The sequence below is a fragment of the Cyphomyrmex costatus genome, unplaced genomic scaffold (assembly GCF_001594065.2).
Source record: "Cyphomyrmex costatus isolate MS0001 unplaced genomic scaffold, Ccosl1.0 scaffold579, whole genome shotgun sequence".
In the NCBI taxonomy this organism is placed as follows: domain Eukaryota; kingdom Metazoa; phylum Arthropoda; class Insecta; order Hymenoptera; family Formicidae; genus Cyphomyrmex; species Cyphomyrmex costatus.
The window spans coordinates 8,985-17,517 of NW_017279970.1; the positions used below are offsets into that span (position 1 = coordinate 8,985).

Sequence of the window (8,533 nt, forward strand, 5' to 3'; positions counted from 1 at the left end):
CAGCGAATTGGTTTGCGAAGTCCAAGATTTAAGAACATTACCCGTTCTCCGAAAGTCTTGATGTGTGTGCCGTTCGCCGCATATAACGTGCCTTGTGCATTCTTAGTCGAATCGGAAGGACGTGGTGGGACGACTGAGACATCTGCTCCTGAGTCGATAAGGAAACGGAGTCCAGTTACTTTGTCCGTAACGAAAAATCGGCGGGAGGAATTCGTACCGTCTATTGTCGCCGAAATCAACGACGGCTGTACTAGTTTTCCGACGTGTTTGTTGGTCTTGTTTCTTTTGCGTCCAATTGCACGGCTCGGTACATTTCTTTGCTTTGTCTCTGAATCGTCGATGGTAAAAGCAAATTTTGGATTCGTGGGATCGGCTGCGCGAGGAATCTCTTGATCCTCTTGAACGTGAGTTTGAACGCGACCGCGACCGAGAACTCTTTTCGAAACGCGCTTTCATTTGATTAAGTTGCTCTGTGATTTCCGCGAGCTTTTCTTTTATGCTGTCATTGTCTGATTTTTGAATCGCCGTTACTTCTTGACCGCTATCGGTTGGTCGGTGTTTCATTATTTTATCCGCTACCGCTGCTAAAGCGTCTACGTTGCCGGGAACTACTTGTAGCGTCATGCGTACGTCTCTAGGCAAATACTCAAGGAATAATGTTTTAAGATCTTCTTCGTCGAATCTACCATGGCGGGCAAGTGATCGCATTTCCGCAAGTAATCGTGTAGGTTTTCTGCCCTTGACCGTTAAATCGGATAATAAAGTTCGTAATTCTTCTCCTCGTGTTAAAGAATAATGCTCGATTAAAAGTGATTTGAGCGAATCATAACGATTGTTGTGTGGGAGGCCAGCGATTACATTGCTCATGCTGTCGTAAATATCATCATCCAGGCTGGTTATTAGCGCGGTAAATTTTTCAGATTCAGAAGTATTTCGCTCAACGAATTGACTCTCTGCGATTTGGAACCATGCGCGCACGTTACTTCTGAGTTTGAACTTTCGTAATTTGACTCTGTATTCCGTATAACTTTGGTACGTTAACGTCTCGCTAGCGTTAGGAATTGCCGGTGGAAAATATGGAGGTTGGTATGGTGCATGCTGTCTTGCTGACGTTCCGATTTGTCTATCCGCGCTCATTGTATCGATAGGATGGTTTCCGGAAGCGACGTTAGAATTGCTCTGTTGTTCGTTTACCTTTTCAACATGGCGGTGTTCAAACCTTTTATGCGTCCTTGCGTATCTTCGTCGTCTGTCCACTCGATAAGGCTCGTTTCTCTTTGGTCGGTTTCCTCGCCTTCGTTGACGGTTCGGCGGTCTTGCTGGTCGTTTCCGTTCTTCGGGGAATGCATTACGCTCATGCTTTTTTTGTCACCCTTAGCGTAAGAAAATCCGGATCTCAACGTACGTTTATTGTCCATTCGTAGGCACAGTTCTTTTTTCACGTCGCGGCGTGCTATATACGATACGGACAGTAAAAACGACACAGGCAGTTTACACGACACGAGCAGTATACGACTCGTGGAATCGTTGTACGCGAAAAGTAACTCGCTTCTTCTTTGAACTCGCCGGGAGAAAACGTGCTTTAACCGTTTTTAGATCACGTCAGGGTCACCAATTTGTGAGCACGTTCGCTAGTATTGTCCCGGGTACGAAGTACGAAACACTTGTACAATATAATATGAGTTTTTATTGAAAGTTACAAAGGCGACGCTTGTAGTTGAAAGGAAGACGGTAAAAATGCGTCGAGAATAACGTGTAGAGAGATGAACATAAACTGTGTAATGTCTAGATGTGTGACAGAACTAAAAAGAGGTTTGTAGAGTGTACACCCACGGTAATTAATTCTGTCCCTCGGAAATTTTCACAAAATGAAAAATGACCTCCTTTCTATATTAATTGTCACTATTCATGCACGATAAGGTTCAGTCGTAACCAAGAAGACTAGAACCAGGAGAGTAAACTAGCGTGGTGGGGGTAGGTCAAAAAACGTCCGCGGTTATTCATTCAATGCGCAGTGGCATTGCACATTGAACGAAAGTTTGCGCATGCGCGCGTCGGTTATAACCAAGAAGTCTTGTTAGAAGAATTCTAATTCCAAGAATATTAAACTGCCAGGTACAGATTGGACTATGGTCATACAAAATCATTGCATTGCATTCATTCGATCAGAAGATGACCTCACAACCTTTTTGATAGTTACTCTCGATGTTAATATGCGTGTAAGAGTTTATCATCACAACAAGGAATTGACCTGGATGCAATGGTATCAGCCAACTTCTGAAACCAGTGTATCAAAAATGCTTGAAATTTTAAACAAAAGTATGGTTTCTTTTTCAAAGTATAAAATTTAAAAAACTATTCTAAAAATTAATTATTTTATAAGATTTTTTCGTATGATTGATTATGATTTCATGATTATGATTTTTTTATTATTATTTATGTATGATTTTTTGGAAATATATATTACGGAATTAATAAATGCATAAAATCAATAAACAAATTGATGTTCTATTTATATTTATTTAGTAATAAATACATATATACTCTAAAGTATATATTATAACAGCTATGCGTAATACTTATTATATATCTTATACCTATTTTTGTACATTATTCACATGACTTATCAGCTGTTTTTTCCTTTTCTTGTGCCGGTTTTACTATATTCAGATCTATGTTTTTTTTTGCACGGACAAGTTTCACGCGTTTTCGAAATTCTCTTTCCTTCTTTTTTGCTTCATTATTTGCACGATTAGATTTTTTACATAGGATTTTTGCTCTCGCAATAAGATAGTAATTGATGACTGTTCGAGTTAAAGTTTCTTTGTGTGTACTACATCCAACGAAAGTGATACTTTTTGATAGAATATTTTGAGAAATGTGCTGAAATGTGTAGTATTTTAATTTTTCAAAACCAACCGTTTGTAAAATTGCGTGTTCAAGAGTTGAAAGCAAATTAACTAAAGAATCTGAGGGGTATTTGAGATAACCTTTAGTAAGCAAATTTATCATTTCATCTCGTCGCAAATCCCCTTCTTTTTTTGTTACCGACAAGACACACTCTGAACATGACGTCCATCGTTCTACTTTCCTGGAAATGAATCCTGCAAAATACGTTTGCACATATTTGTTCACATCGGATATATAGTCATAGTCATGTGTTTGTTTTGCATCCTGAGTAGATGTCTGCGTTCCACATGTAATTATTTCATCGAGTACTTGGTTCCAATTATCCTTATTCTCATTCCTCATAGGTATATCTTTCATCGACAATAAACTGTCAAAGATTTCGATGCCTTCAACATTTGAACCCTTCGGAAGCCGGACAAGCGAATAGAAGCTCAGGAGTCTATAAATTTGTATAAATAGCAGGGGATCAGGTGTATCGGTGGATCCGCAGCATCCTCTAATCATTCCGAACATTCCCTGTGCAAAAGTAAACAATACCACTATAAACTGTGTGTTAATAATAATTATTATCAAGTAAATCGTATCGTACCTCGAGAGAGTCTTGATTCAGTCTTGATGTCATAAGAAAATTAAACCCACATTTCGTAGTGAGGAAATCCATCAACTCGATTGTTGTCCGAAGTGTAATGTGAAAACCATAATATGTACTTTCTGACATAAATTTTTTCTTCATCTCAGATCCTTTAGTTGCAGCAATTTTCTTCCATTCGCATAAATAGTTTCGAAACTCCAGTATGCTCTGTTATGTAATAATAATTTAACATTAAATCTCTTTTAATTTTGTTGCGAAAAAATGACATTAACAAAAGTGTATGCTTACATTGTAACTCGTAGAGTCTTTTTTCAATGTATTTTCCGAGCTGCGGGACGTCATTGCTTTTATTAGATTGTTAATTCGATGTACAAATATAATTGTCGCTTCACAATCTTTTAAATCATCATCGAATTCGCTGTACACTTTCATCGCGGCAGCAACGTTTGGAGAAAACAGCTATTTAAAACAATAATTTACAAGATTACCCTGTAGTTGCAATTTGTTTGGAAAAAAAATTATCATATCAGACTATTTATTTACATCCAAGGCCATCCCTAGATTCATTTTTTGATAATACTGGGGATTCAAATGATCGTGGGTGAGTTTGTGTGCAATTTTTAATCCTAGGTGTCTTTCCCACCAATCGTTCCTAATAACCGCCCGGAAATGTTTCAATTTTACTGTACCATCCAGAGTCTGTAAAATTAAAAAAATTAAGTACATGAAAGTACAGACAACGAAGCATAAATAAACTTACGTCTCTTCATTTGACACGAGGAAATTCCTTAAATTTTTAAGGAGATGACTAAAGTCGGAGCAAAACCATAGTCTTCGTGTCTCCATAGGGTCATCGTTGTCATCAGAACTTTCGCTGCAACCATTGCTAACTGTGTACGGGTGTACGCAACTAGCTTCCAAGGTCGAAACATTGAGGCCAAAAAGTTTCCACATTGGGGGCATTCCACATGAACTCAACCAGCCTGAAAATAGGAAAGTTTTCCAATCACTTTAAAATTTTTATAATCAATAGTCCTACCAACAACAAAGTTTCTGTTAAAATTTTGTTGAGCTAGTGCAACGGGTTGCCAAGTTACAGGGGCTTGAATTTTGTCCACTCCAACCATCAGATGTACTTTGTAAGATACATAACTTGTCTTACAATATTCCGATTTGAACAAAAAAGTAGTGTTTTGGAAAGCTTTTTTCACGTACTTTCATAATAAAATAAGTATTATTTAAAAAACTTGTAAATTTGGCGTTATTTTTCAAAATTAATCTTAAATGTCTATTTTTCTCAAAGATGGGTATCTTCGATTCGAATAGAAAAAATTTAGAAAAAAAGAAGGATTCTTTCCTAACAAAAAAGTCTCTAAGTTCCAAGATGGTGAATCCAGTAGTTTTTGAGATACAGACAGATTTATGAGCGGATGAACGGAACGCGCTTCATGCCGAGTCGCGCCATATTGCCTTGCGTCCGCGAGGCGCGCCGAGAGGCCCGAACGATCCTACGTAACTCTGGGTAATGCTGTTTTTTAGTTTTTTCACAATGTTTTACATAATCTGTCCCTAAAGAATCATTTTTAAGAACGACCGGCTTCTAATTAGAGTGTCATGCTAACGAAGTTTTAATCCGAATTTGCATCCTAAATTATAATATATAATAGAGACGTCTTGATCCAATTTATTATCATCGACATTATAACATTCAAGGTTTATTACTTCCTTTCAGTTATATTGTGCTACTTCAATGAGTTCAAAACGTGCACTTGATAGGTAGGATCGTTCGGGCCTCTCGGCGCGCCTCGCGGACGCAAGGCAATATGGCGCGACTCGGCATGAAGCGCGTTCCGTTCATCCGCTCATAAATCTGTCTGTATCTCAAAAACTACTGGATTCACCATCTTGGAACTTAGAGACTTTTTTGTTAGGAAAGAATCCTTCTTTTTTTCTAAATTTTTTCTATTCGAATCGAAGATACCCATCTTTGAGAAAAATAGACATTTAAGATTAATTTTGAAAAATAACGCCAAATTTACAAGTTTTTTAAATAATACTTATTTTATTATGAAAGTACGTGAAAAAAGCTTTCCAAAACACTACTTTTTTGTTCAAATCGGAATATTGTAAGACAAGTTATGTATCTTACAAAGTACATCTGATGGTTGGAGTGGACAAAATTCAAGCCCCTGTAACTTGGCAACCCGTTGCACTAGCTCAACAAAATTTTAACAGAAACTTTGTTGTTGGTAGGACTATTGATTATAAAAATTTTAAAGTGATTGGAAAACTTTCCTATTTTCAGGCTGGTTGAGTTCATGTGGAATGCCCCATTGACCTATTCCACGTCGCTCCATCGGAAGTCACTACATCGACGTGAAATCCACTTTTTTGTAATAAGATGATGCACTCCATCGTCAAATGTTTGAGGGAAGTACTTGGCGCACATCCCTTACTAAGAAAGGCAGCGATACTTTGTACCCACTGCCCTCTAAATGGTTGAAATAAAAAGATAAGTGCTTGATCAGCACGAGCATCTTTCTGATTTTCCGGGGTGTGCTGACCTAAGTCAACGAATCCCAAGTTGGTAAGGTCGTGCTCCATGAACGCCACACTTTCGCTTAACTTCATCTCATCATGTACCAGCGTTCCTGAAAAACAAAAACCATTGTAAAGCATCATATGTTAACTTGACGTTATTAAGAATGTATTACTCACCTCTTCTTTCCTCAGGTTTCATAGCTGCACTTTTTTCTTTTAACATTGCGAAAAGTGCTGGATCAAAGCCATAACTAGGGCTGAAGTTTTTTATGTATTTATTGAGAATTTCAATAGAAGGTAAAGCTAGTATTTTATGTGAACGAAGATGAATATAAGCCTTACGGCTTTTTATTCTTAGTAGCAAGCTTTCCAGTATCCAGTCTTTTGTATAACGCATTCCACGCTTGTCATTGGAGCGAGCATATTTCCAACATGCTTTAATCGACTTCTTTATGGCAGATGGAAAGCTTGCTATTGCTTCGTCGAGAATTTCCTCTTTTTGTGAAGCACATTGTATTTTTAAATTCTCTAATTCTATTTTGTACCTCTCCACCTGTAACATATGTCAACTCACATAAGTATGCAATTGAAAAACTGAAATTTAGCTTGTAGGCATTAATAAACGTTTACAAACCTGGTTGTATATCCGTTTATACTTTCGTTTTACATTTTTCTTGCAAAGTTTCTCCTTCGCTTTTCTGGCGGCTGCTCTTCTTTCACGTTTGTTTTCTCTTTCTTTTTTTCTTTTGTTCTTTAATTGACAATCTTTACAAAAATTGGATCGTGAATGTGGTTTATACTCAAAGTATCCAATGGTGCAGGACTCTTCTTGGCACATTTTCATTGCACTTATTTTTTGCAATGAAAAATAAATATCTTGTAGGCACGTCACCTTTTCCAAAAGATGATAAGTGACAGGATGATTATGAGCATGTAACTGAAATAAACAAGCCAATCAAGCCAATAGTATAGGCAGACAAATTCATATACAAAAAAAACTTGTAACGTATAAGGCCTGGTCTACAATAAGTCGGGAGCCGTTATCGTATGTCGTGCCGTAAGAAATTGGCCAATCATGGTCGATTGTTTTCAACTGTGAAATTATACATTGAGGCCTAAAAGTCCGAAAATACCTCGATGGTCATGTCATTCTTTACAAGTAAAGAACGCTGTATTGTATTGCTACAATGTTCCGAAGTGCTTTCAAAAAGTATGAAAAGTAATCCACACTTTGTTTCCGTCATACCTCATGACCCCATGAATTGACAAGAAGGTCTCGCATTCCACTCTTTTAGTAACACCGTTGTGTTAAAAACATTTTCTGAAGTGCATTCCATTAGTGTATGCAGCAACGGTGAGGATTTGTCGGAAAGTAAAGGTAGTGACTGATTGTCAGAAAAACGGGAAATCGAGGAGCTTTCAAGATCATTTGAATCTATAATCGAGGAGCTTTCAAGATGATTTGAATTTATAATCGAGGAGCTTTCAAGATTATTTGAATCTATAATTGTGGAGCATTCCTAAAGAAAAAATTTTTGGTCACATCAAGTGCTCAATTAATGGGCGCATTCAGCGGACTCAACAGTTGAGTGAGCGTTCGCTATTATTGGTGTATTCTTCCAGATCTAAAATTCAGATTGGATGATCTAAAAGAATACACCAATAACACCGCACTCAACTGTTGAGTCCGCTGAACGCGCCCATTAGGGAGGAACCCGTTTGCCTGCATTCCCAATTGCACACACCATTCACATCGATTGATGCCTAGTAACAGTGCATAAGAGAATCAACCAATTTGAAGCCCTCCTTTCCTTCCACTTCACGGAAAAGAAGATTGACTGCACTATGTGTTATGCGTTATGCAAAAGCTTGTGTCTGGACTCTTACCGGAAAAATGTATGGAACACTTGTTGATTTTAATGTTGGACGCCTACGTAACAGGGTCAACTCCTTTCCATCCTTTAATATGTTGATAGGACCTCGATGTAAATTATTGCCAAAATGTCGTTCGCAAATGTAATAATTTTTGCGAGTTTTTTTTTCCAACTCTCAAGTTTGGTCCAATTGCATTCATCCAGGTTTTAAAGTATGGAGATTTCTGCAATATAATAATTGAGATTAAACATAACTGTTATATATACATACAAAGTCAGACAACATTATTAATCACATTTTTACGTACCTCACAAAATTTGAATACTGTTCTTCGATTTTCTTTATTTTGATCGAAACAATTTCGAACACAGCACACTCGCTGGATCATCATAAGTCACATAGGTTTATTTTTTTACACGTTTTATCTTTAAGACTAAACTTCTTGAGCCCAAAATTCAAACAGAAACAAGGTTTGTTTGACATGCGCAGTCACGAATTGAAAACGACTATCAGAGCGACAGAGAGGACTAATGAAGCGCAAGAGTGGGGGAAGTTATCCGCCGTCACTTTTTGGCCTACCCCCAGTACCGATATTTGGCCGAGTTTACTCTCCTG

The 8,533-nt window shown here is 37.6% G+C and overlaps 1 pseudogene; it reads left to right on the top strand.

Moving 5' to 3' along the window:
• Nucleotides 1-2,038: 2,038 nt before the first annotated feature.
• Nucleotides 2,039-8,533, top strand: part of LOC108779304 (heat shock cognate 71 kDa protein-like) — an 8,824-nt pseudogene continuing 2,329 nt past the window's right edge.